Below are 11,056 nucleotides of genomic sequence, written 5' to 3' on the forward strand. Positions count from 1 at the left end.
GCACGAATATAAAGATATGTACAGCTCAAAATACAGCCAGAGAAACCTGAATTTCTGAATCCATTTTTACGCATAAACAAAAGTCACAATTTTTAATAACTCAGTCCAAAGTGTCAATTACAGAATATATTAAACTAGAATGTTTTTCTATTCCCAGATGACTTTCAGTTTTCAGGTGTAGCCCAACTGGACTGTCTTAGAGTCAGCATCATCATCATCATGATTAACAGTGAATTGTCTACAATATAGCAATGTCTTTCCAAACAGTATCTGAGATCTCACTATCTCAATCTATAAGAAGATATGAAGAAAGTGGAGGCCAGATGAAGTAATTGTCCACCCATAATAAAGATGGTGACTTAAACACACGCATTATTCAATCAGAGTTAACATTTTCCCTAAAAGGTGACAGATCCAGTAGTTATATATTCAAATGTTTGCCTGAAGAGTATGTTTTTTACATTGGTCTTCTGTAGTCCTCTCAAAGACCTTTTCCCCAGGCAGGAGTAATTGCAAATTCTGACTCATTTTATATCCCCATTTAAAAATTACGTCTATATAAGAGATCCATGTACTGCAGCTCTGGAGTTACCATTTTAACACACTGTGTATAAACATCAAGTGGAAGATTTGTTTTTAAAGCCCACCCTAGGATCTGAGCCTGCCCAGATTGGTAAGGCTTAATAGCTTTGTCATTAATGTCTTCTGCTCCAACAGGCTCCAAGCTCTCAAGACAAATTTCAGCCAACTGTTGTCTCCTTTCTCTCAACCTCCTCACCTCATTGTCCAACTTTACCCTACCAAAATGTTCTACCTTCTCCCAGAATGTACGGTTAAAGTGAGAATAGAGGTACCAGTCTAGAGAATTCCATACCCTCAGTTTATCATTTTGCTCCAGTGGCATTGAGGTTCCACGGATGTTGAGTTTGAAGGTCACCACATCATCAAGCTCCCAACACAGTTCCTCTTTCAAAAAGATCATGGATTCATCAAAGTACTCAGCAAGAAGAAGCAAGTTAAAAGTCCTCTCCACTGCCTGGATTTGTGCTTTTGCCAAAGCTCCCGCAAATGGGGCATCAGGGTTATATCCTAGGTCAAACGACAAGAGGTTGCGGGCATATATGTTTGATTTATCTCCCTGTCGATAGTATTGTAATGGATTGGAAATAAATGCTGTGAAATTACGTGCCCTCCTGAAAGCAGATGTATCAAAACGATAGTAGGAGAAAGCAGATTCTGCCATTTTAGCTAGATCCCGAATAATGGTGAAATAGAAAGAATCTGATGGTATCACCTTTTGTACCTGAGAAATAAATAAAGTTTTTGTTATTCATATGTAAATACATCATGGTATATGCACACCATGACTAACATCAGGAACACTCGATACGTGTATTGTTCTACAAGGAATACTGGAGATTTATGCTCCTACCCTTATGCCATAAGCCTCATTACTCCTATGTTACTATTATTATATTTTATTTATAGATCTACAGCATATTACTCAGGGCCTTGTGTTACAAGCAAATTACTATACATACAGTCGCTTTAAAACCGAATGAAATGTTAGCCCTCTCCAAACAGGCTAATCCAAGAATCCAAAAACTTTCCAAAATGTACATGGAAAAATAACAATCGGAGGGAGTGGACAATTTTAGGGCAAGTAGCAATAAAGATAGAGATAGTGGAATAGAAGAATTGTCCTCTTGAAGAGGTGGGTCTTGTGGTAACATCTAAAGATTTTGAAGTTTGTGGAGAGGGATAGAAATTTCATATAGGGAAAGTTGCTCTGGAGAAATCTTGTAGCTGTGCATGGGAAGAGGTTATGTGAGAGTTTAACATTTGATGTTCACTAGAGCAGCGCAGGCATCGACTGGAAGACAATTTATAGTAAACCTTTTTAACATAAAGGCTGTGGAAGGATTTTCAGGCAAGTGACAGCATATTAAATTTAATTCTGGAAATGATAGGAAACACATGGAAATAATTCCATGTTGCGCAACACCCCATCAGCCAACCTGTATTTCAGAAACTTGTTTATTGCACATAACAGGTGAAAGGGTGCCCAATTTCTTTTTCTTTGGGCGATGGGGGTGGGCTCTTGTATCCTTCTTCACATGTCAGTGTTCACAATAATAATAGCATGTAAGGATCTATGTAGTCTATGCAAATCATTAATCAATAACATGATGTTGCAGTCATATTTCTGTCCATACTACCAGGTGCATGCTGGTGAACAATTAAATTCAGGAATGTTATAAACGGGACCTAGGTAGAAATCATTGTTAAACATACTGTAGTGAGTTAACATCGCCATCACCAGCCATCACATAGGAATTTTATTGTGACAATCCACAGTACAACACATCAACACATGTCAACAGTCAGGTACAGGGTATATTGGCTTCTTAAGGGGTCAGGGTACTTTCACCCTCCCTATACATCAACGAGACTTGTCTGAATTTGAGCACTTAAACAGGACCAAACTCCTCTCATGTGAGAATGGGTGGGACTTTCTCCTGACTCTCTAAGGGTTATCTCTTTCCGCAGATGTGGCAGTGACTCGCCCTGACAATCATACATCACAATATTAATATATACGTCCCTTCAAATCAATAAAATTACAAAAATAGCACATTATCATTACCTCATCTGTCATGTGACATCACCTCATCGAGGCTTCTGCTGGCCCTCTGTCATCAATGACAAGGCGCACTTGCTCACAGGTCATGCAACTGAACTCCTACTCATCTGCGCTTTGCTCCTTTTCTACCCGCAAGAGAGTGGTAGGAGCAATGTGATCCCGTCGCTCTCCGCATGCTGGCATTGGTAACAGTGCAGCTGTCTGCCCCATAGGCGCTCCTTGCGGCGGCTGCTTCTCAGTCTGCCCCTTCCTCAGATGCCTGCCTTTTCCAACAGTTCCATTGAGTCTGCTGGGCTGCCCTCCACCTCCCTGATGTGGCTTCTGCCGCCTTGTAGTATGGCAGCAGCGTGGCATGAAATTCCCTTCCTGCAGGTGCCTGATGTTGATGTCCCTATCCCCTAAGTGCCCCCCTGTTTTCTCTCCCACGACCCCCAGGAGTCGGGTATTTTGTCTGGCTGGTTCGCTTTTGACCCTGGTACCACTGCATTTGGCTAAAAAACGCTGGATAGCACGAAGAGTAGTTGGCTGGGGCCAATGTAGTACAGCATTCACCTTGTCTGGATCCATCTTCAGGCCAACTCCGGAAACTATATACCCCAAGAATGGAATCTGGGGCAACTCGAATGAACATTTTTCTAATTTACAGAACAATGAATTTTTCCGTAGCCTGGAGAGGACTTCTGCCACATGTTGGTGATGAGAAGGCAGGTCCTGTGAAAAGATCAATATGTCGTCCAGGTAGACAACGACACATACATATAATAAGTCTCGAAAGATCTCATTGATAAAGCCTTGGAAAACAGCGGGGGCATTACACAGCCCGAAAGGCATTACCAGATATTCGTAATGCCCGTCTCTGGTGTTGAACGCTGTCTTCCATTCGTCACCGGAACGGATTCTAATTAAATTGTAGGCACCACGAAGATCCAACTTAGTAAAGATCCGAGCTCCCTTGATGCGATCGAATAGCTCAGTGATCAGCGGAATGGGATACCGATTCTTGATAGTAATGGCATTGAGTCCACGAAAATCTATACAAGGGCGTAGTGATCCATCCTTCTTTTTGACGAAGAAGAACCCAGCTCCAGCGGGAGAGGTGGAAGGTCGAATAAACCCACGCTGGAGATTCTCCTGTATGTACTCAGATGTGGCTTGAGTTTCAGGTAACGAGAGTGGATAGACCCGACCCCTGGGAGGAGTCTTGCCAGGTAGAAGGTCGATCGGACAATCCCAAGAACGATGAGGAGGAAGACGTTCAGACTGAGCTTTATCAAACACATCGGCAAATGAAGCATACTGAGGAGGGAGTCCCGGTGAGGAAGATGAGATGGAAGATTGCTGTACTTTAAGAGGAATAACTTGGGAAAGGCAACGATGGTAACATTCAGACCCCCAAGACGTAACTTGAGGAGTGCGCCAGTCAATCTGGGGAGAGTGACACTGAAGCCATGGAAGGCCTAAGACAATCGGACTTGTCGTAACTGGAAGGATTAAAAACGATATTTCTTCATGGTGCAGAACACCAATCTGAAGTGTTACTGGAGACGTACTCTGGGTGATGAGACCGTTGATGAGACGTGATCCATCTATAGCCGTCACAGTAATGGGTGTTTTTAACGTAATCACTGGTAGAGACCATTGATTCACTAATGATTTGGAAATGAAATTTCCTGCTGCTCCGGAATCAATCAATGCCTGTGACTCAAAGGCTTTGGTAGCAAAGGAAATCGTAACATCAAAAGCGCAGACTTTAGATTTCATAGAAGATGGAGAGGACTCCAGGGACCCTAACTTCACCTCTCCAGAACTAGTTAGGGCCTGGCATTTCCCGATCTCTTAGGGCAAGAGCTGAGCATATGTGTGGAATCAGCACAATAGATACAGAGTCTATTCTTTACTCTTCGTTTCCTCTCTTCTGAAGATAATTTGGAACGTCCTATCTCCATGGGAATCACAGAGGGCGAAACTGGACGAAATTGAGGGGTTGAACGAAGAGGTGCTTTAACAGAAGTTGTTTTCTCAGCTTCTCTTTCACGAAATCTCATATCTACACGATGGCAAAGAGAGATCAAATCTTCTAGTGACGACGGGAGCTCTTGGGTAGTCAGGGCATCTTTAATTTTATCGGAGAGCCCCTGCCAGAAGGCGGCAACTAGTGCTTCAGTGTTCCACTGAAGTTCAGAGGCTAAGATCCTAAATTGAATGACGTACTGTCCTACTGTATGAGATCCTTGTCGCAAACGGAGGATGCTGGAAGCAGCGGAGGTCACACGACCTGGTTCATCGAACACACTTCGGAATGAAGAAATGAATTTGGCACTATCTTGTAGTATTGGATCGTTTCTTTCCCACAGAGGGGAGGCCCAAGGCAGGGCTTGTCCAGAAAACAAAGAGATAAGATAGGCCACTCTGGAACGATGGGTAGAAAAATTTTGAGGTTGGAGCTCGTACTTTGACGGAGTAGGCAGGTGAAGCGTGGAAGCTGTAGACACCTGGGATGGCACTGGGGAAACGGAGGAAAGCACAGGAGCTTCAATATTAGCTGTCACAGTCTGTCCAGATGTTCCTTGGGAGGTTAACGATTTTTAACATTGAAGTAACAGCTGTTGGCGGGCATCCTGTTGCTCCACACGGCTGACCAGATGCTGCAGCATCTCTTTGGCGGTAGGTTCCGTATCTGGGTCTGTCATGGCCTGATCTTACTGTCACGGGCACTAGGAGTCTTTACCCAGGGATCACCAGGTGATAGGCTTACCAGAGCAATGTAGGTGGTAATATGGTACTCTGGTAGCAGGGTGATCATGGAACAGGAAATAGCAGATGCTGAGATGCTCAGGAAAGTCTATGACTAGCAGCACTGGTAATATGGAGGTAATAATACACGAGGAACTGTATGGACAAGGATACGTGAAGGTAGTCAGTGGTCTGCGGTAGCAAGTTGTACCACTGCTATAGTGAGGAGGAATGTCCAACAGAAACGAGGAAGTGATGAGAGTCAGCGGTCTGCGGATAACAAGTTGTACCGCTGTCTGAGTGAAGGAATGAAATCCAAGTGGAGGTATCCGGGGAGTCAGTGGTCTGCGATAGCAAGTTGTACCACTGCTATGTGAGAGGATACTGGAACAGGTGATACAGGAAACAGGGATCAGTGGTCTGCCTCTAGCAAGTTGTACCACTGAACATATATGTGAGGAGGTGCACGGGGAGAGACTGCAACACAGGATATACACGGCACCTTAAACACGATCCACAGTAATATGCACAATATATATATAAATGACTGAACAGCACTGCAAATATAGAAAGTCTCTTGAAGTAATCCGGCACAAGATAACACAGTCAATGATGGCAATAGACTCAGCGGATAGTAAACTTCAGAGGAGAACCAACACAGTCCAGCAAGATATGCAATACACCAGCACAGTCAATGAGAAGTATGCATACCGTGGTTCAGAAGCAGGCAGTCAGACAGGAGTGCAGAGATACCTGAGCGGCAGGAGGCCGGCAGGATGAGAAGTCCCTGGATAGATGAAGCGGAGGTCTAGTAGGTGCAGCGCACAGGTAAGTAGACCAACAGGGACACGAATCCACAGGAATCAGTAGAGCGTGGAACTGGACTCTTGGAGGACCCAGGAGAATGGTGATGGTCTAGCAGAGGGGTAAATGATGAGACACGAATCCAATGCTGACAGGCGGGTAGAGACCAGCGGGAACACAGGAAGGCGTGGAGAGCGGATCAGCAGTAGATGGACGAGTAGAGCTGACAGCAGCAGCAGCAGGACTCTGCGGACACACGGAGGTAACCAATAGCAACCAGCAGGTGCAATAGCAATGGAACACGGGAGAGCAGAGTTGACCTGGAACTGTTGATCACGGAGAGTAGCGGATAGCAATAGTAGCAGCAGTCTCGAGGAAACACGGGAGAGATGAGATGAGCTGAAGACTGAAGCGCACAGAGGCAGCGGATAGGAATCAGCCAAACAGTCACGATGAAACACAGACGAGTTGCAGGTTGAAGACTGTAGTGCACGGAGGCAGCGGATAGGAATCAGCTAACAGTCACGATGAAACACAGACGAGTTGCAGGTTGAAGACTGTAGTGCACGGCGGCAGCGGATAGGAATCAGCTAACAGTCACGATGATGCACAGGTGAGTGGATGTGGATAGAAGACTGTAGTGCACGGAGGCAGCGGATAGGAATCAGCTAACAGTCACAATGATATATGGTAGAGTTGAAGTGGCTTTGAAGACTGTAGTGCACGGAGGCAGCGGATAGGAATCAGCTAACAGTCACGATGATACACAGGATGGTAGAAGTGGTATGGGAACCACAGTAGTAGAAGTGGTTTGGAAACCACAGAGGTAGAAGTGGTTTGGAAACCACAGGAATCAGCAGCGCTGAATACACGAGGAAACACAGGAACACCTTCAGAGACTCATGGGGAATGAGACTCCAAGATCAGGCAACGTGGTGTTGACCACAGGTGCTTAATATAGGGAGTGTTGCCTGATCTGCCAATTAAGTTAAAGGGACATACACTGAAGGATTAGAAAGGGCTGCGCATGCGCAGTCCCTCAGGATGGAGGACGGCCACGGTTCCTAAATGTCCGGGAAGAAGCACTCACAGTCCGGTGAGTGACACCTGGCCTCAGTCACCGGTGGTGCCCTGACTGAGATATAAAGGATAGTAGGTGGTCAGTTTATTGGGAAATTTTGGCTAAACTAATGGGTGCTGTGGCGCTGGTTCAATATCATGCGCTAGAGGTTTGCTTATTTTATTTAGCTTTCTCTATGGCATTTTTTGGGGCATTCAGGATTAGTGAATTAGTGGTGTTCTCTAGGTTTCTGCACTGTAGGGGTTTGTTTACCAAGATTTTTTTTACGTGTATAACTTGGTTTGTAAGATTTACAGATCAAAAACTGATCAGCTTTAGTAGAGGGCATTGGATTAAGATGGTGAGTAGAGACAATAAAGTGGTATTCCAGGTGCACTTGGCTGGCATTTACATGGAAATGGGACCGACTGCTGCTTGTAACTTGTTTATATTTCCTGATGGGACTCCACTAATTAATACCATTTCAGGATGTTTTATCAGAATTGTTTGTGTAGGCTGGGTCTTAGCAGGGTCAATTATATGCTCATTCTTTTAGGATAGGAGCTGCAACAGTTTCGGCTGTGGAGATTTGTGCCATTAAAAATATTAGGGAGCTGGGTAGATGGACGTCTAACAGTTGCAAAAAAAAATAGATAAGACTGTGCGATAAGCAATGATGCTTGTTCCTTCTACCTTGCTGGGCTGACCTATGATGTGCTTCTCTTGCCTTGTTTCAAGAGGACATGGAGGGTTTTGCCTCAAAATGATGGACCTGATAGCTTGTGGCTCTTCTAGGTTTTTCAGGGTTTTACCTCCATATTGGTCACCCCATGCAGTTTTTTCCTTGGCTTGGCCTGCTGTGTTTTGCTGACTTTGTTGGATGTTATCAGTGATTGGCTGCTTTATTTCAATGTATCATGCATCCAAGTTTCCGGTTGTCGATGTAAAATCATGAAGGTGTGATTTGTGGGCATTCCTTTGTATACTAGGCTGGTAGGAGTTCTTCAGCTTATTGCGTGAGAATTTTCCCAGGGGTTAGAGCCATTTGTTGGGCATCATTGTCCCTGAATGAAGCAAAGTTTGGGCATCCTGAAGTGTTAGTTATTCTTTTGGGTGGGAATGAACTTGGAAAACTCAAAGAATTAGATCTTATAGCAAGAAGTCTGATCTTGATATGATCCTGACTCGACTGCTTGGTGTCCTCTTAATTTGGCCGGATATTATCCCCCGGAGTATGTGTTGAGGCACTAACAGGGGCTGTTCATCTCAATACGGCCCGTTCTAAAGTGAACCTGGCCATTGGTAGGTTTTTGTTGAGGAAATAGGGCTCAGTGGTCGCTAACTCTGGGATTAAATTTAAATGCGGTCATTTGGATGGTGGCAGTGACCCATTACTCCGTGGGGAGTAATGGGTCACTGCCTTTTCAGGCAGGTCCCAGCTACAGAGCCAAAGAAGGCAGAGTGGGGCTACGTTGCCTTGAAGTGTCAGAGTACATTTTTGGTTGCCACAATTTTGGTGTTGGAATGGCTGGTGGCTGATTGGTCGTGCTTTTTATTTTCCATCACTTTAAATAATTTATTTTTAATAAAAGTTTGTGACCTTTCTTTGCCAAATAGGTGTCAAGTGTCTTTATTTATTAGGTAGATAACTATTGATAAGGGCATTTAGGTAACAATAAATCAATCAATTAAATCAGCTTTATTATTACTATTCTTGAGCTGGGCACATTTTGAAATACATCAGACTTAACATACCTACGTAAGTATGTTTTTAGTGTGCCTCTTCTCCTGCTTATGTTCAGTGCTCAGCTGTGTTTAACACTTCTAAGTAGACAAATATTTAAGTTGGCATCCCTGACCTAGAGAGATTATGGTCAACAGTTTAATAAGTACATGATGAAAAATAATCATAGTAGAACACAAGACTGTGGTGTTACCTCTGGCAGATTGAAACGCATGTGGTGACACAGGATGTCGTACTGCAGCCTCCAAAAGGAATTGAACCATTTCACACTGCGAGAGTGGAAGAGATCGGGATAGTTGAAGTGTGGTGTGGTAGGCAATGCGAATATTAATCCGTTCCTGTCTCCATAACGGTGTAGAAGATTCAATATGGTGCTCCCAGCTGTTTTGTGGGTCTTCAAAAACACAATGGGCCTTTTTGTACTGGCAGGTTCGAGAAGATGATGGAGACACTGAAAACATCAAACCCAGATCAGCTGTCTGAGGGGACCTAACAATGGAATACAATATTTTAAATCTTACAAAAAGTTTCTGGTGCTAAATATTAGTATTATATATAAACTATAAATAGTTATAATCAATAAAAAGATCCCAAATGCAGCTGTTCAAAGAAGGAAATGTTAATCCTCCAATATAAGTACACACAGAAAAAAACACTTCTGAACTGCGCAGATAGTGCTTGAACCAATAACTATAGCTGTATAAATGCAAATCCCTACTAATAAAAATTAGTCGATGTAAAAATCATATATATTCAAAGAACCAATACATTTAAATTACATACATATCAAAATATAGAAGAAGTTTGTTTTTTTCTAGGCGAAGATCTTCGACACCCCTTCACCAATTGGGATGAAACCAAAGCAAGCTGGTTTGGTTGGATCCTGGACAGATTTTAAGGGGATTAGGGACCCAGTCGGACCTGTCGTTGGTGTATAACACTGCCTGTTTTTTTATGTAGCACACAAATAACAACTTTAAATTTCAGTGTACAAATAAGCTATCAAGTATTTGTGTGCTACATCAAAACAGGCAGTATTTAACTTATGTTAAATACTGCCTCAACATCTCATCTTCCAACCCCTCTCCCACTGCCCCCATTCTTCCTCCTCCCCCCCCCCTAAACAAACAACTCTGGTGCTCCTTCTGTCCTACATCTGGCGAAGAAGTTCGCTCCCTCATTCTTTCCTCTCCACCCTCTACCTGGCCTCTCGATCCCATCCTCTCTAACTTCCTTTGCTCTCTCTCTCCCACTGCCTGCTCCTACCTTGCTCACCTTTTCAACCTATCACTCTCCTCTGGTGTAATACCCTCCTCTTTTAAAAATGCTCTTATCTCTCCTATCCTCAAAAAACCCAATCTTGACCCCACCTCCCTTGCCAATTATCACCCCATCTCACTTCTCCTCTACGCCTCCAAATTATTTGAGCGGATAGTCTGTTGTCGCCTCACCAAATACCTCTCAGACTATTCCCTCCTTGATCCTCTCCAATCTGGTTACCGCCCTCTCCACTTCACTGAAACTGCCCTGGCCAAAGTTACCAATGACCTCCTATCAGTCAAATCCAAGGGTCACTTCTCCATAATCATCCTCCCTGACCTCTCCGTGGCCTTTAACACAGTGGATCACCCCCTCCTTCTGCAAAATCTTCTCTCTCTTGGCCTCTCTGGCTTAGTCCATGCCTGGTTCTGCTCTTACCTTGCTAACCGGACCTTCTCTGTCTTCATGTCTGGCTCCTCTTCCACCCCCTCCCCTCTCCCGGGTGGCGTCCCACAGGGCTCTGTTCTCGACCCCTTCTCTTTTCGCTCTAGACTTCCTCCCTCTGTGCTCTTATCACCTCCTTTGGTCTTCAGTATCACCTTTATGCTGATGACATCCAACTCTACATCTCTTTTCCTGATCTCTCTTCTACCCTCCTTTCCCGTGTATCTGACTGCCTCTCTGCCATCTACTCCTGGATGTACTCGCGCTTTCTCAAAATCAATATCTCTAAAACTGAACTTATTGTCTTCCCTCCCCCCAGACTCCCCCCCTCACCACAACCTCTCTATCGTTGTCAATAACACTACCA

General features: G+C 44.2%; 1 pseudogene; it reads right to left on the reverse strand.

Moving 5' to 3' along the window:
• Positions 1-541: 541 nt before the first annotated feature.
• On the reverse strand, positions 542-10,712 carry LOC142150587 (galactose-3-O-sulfotransferase 2-like; annotated as a pseudogene).
• Between the last annotated feature and the right edge of the window lie 344 nt (positions 10,713-11,056).

This window comes from Mixophyes fleayi, chromosome 4 (assembly GCF_038048845.1).
Source record: "Mixophyes fleayi isolate aMixFle1 chromosome 4, aMixFle1.hap1, whole genome shotgun sequence".
NCBI lineage: Eukaryota > Metazoa > Chordata > Amphibia > Anura > Limnodynastidae > Mixophyes > Mixophyes fleayi.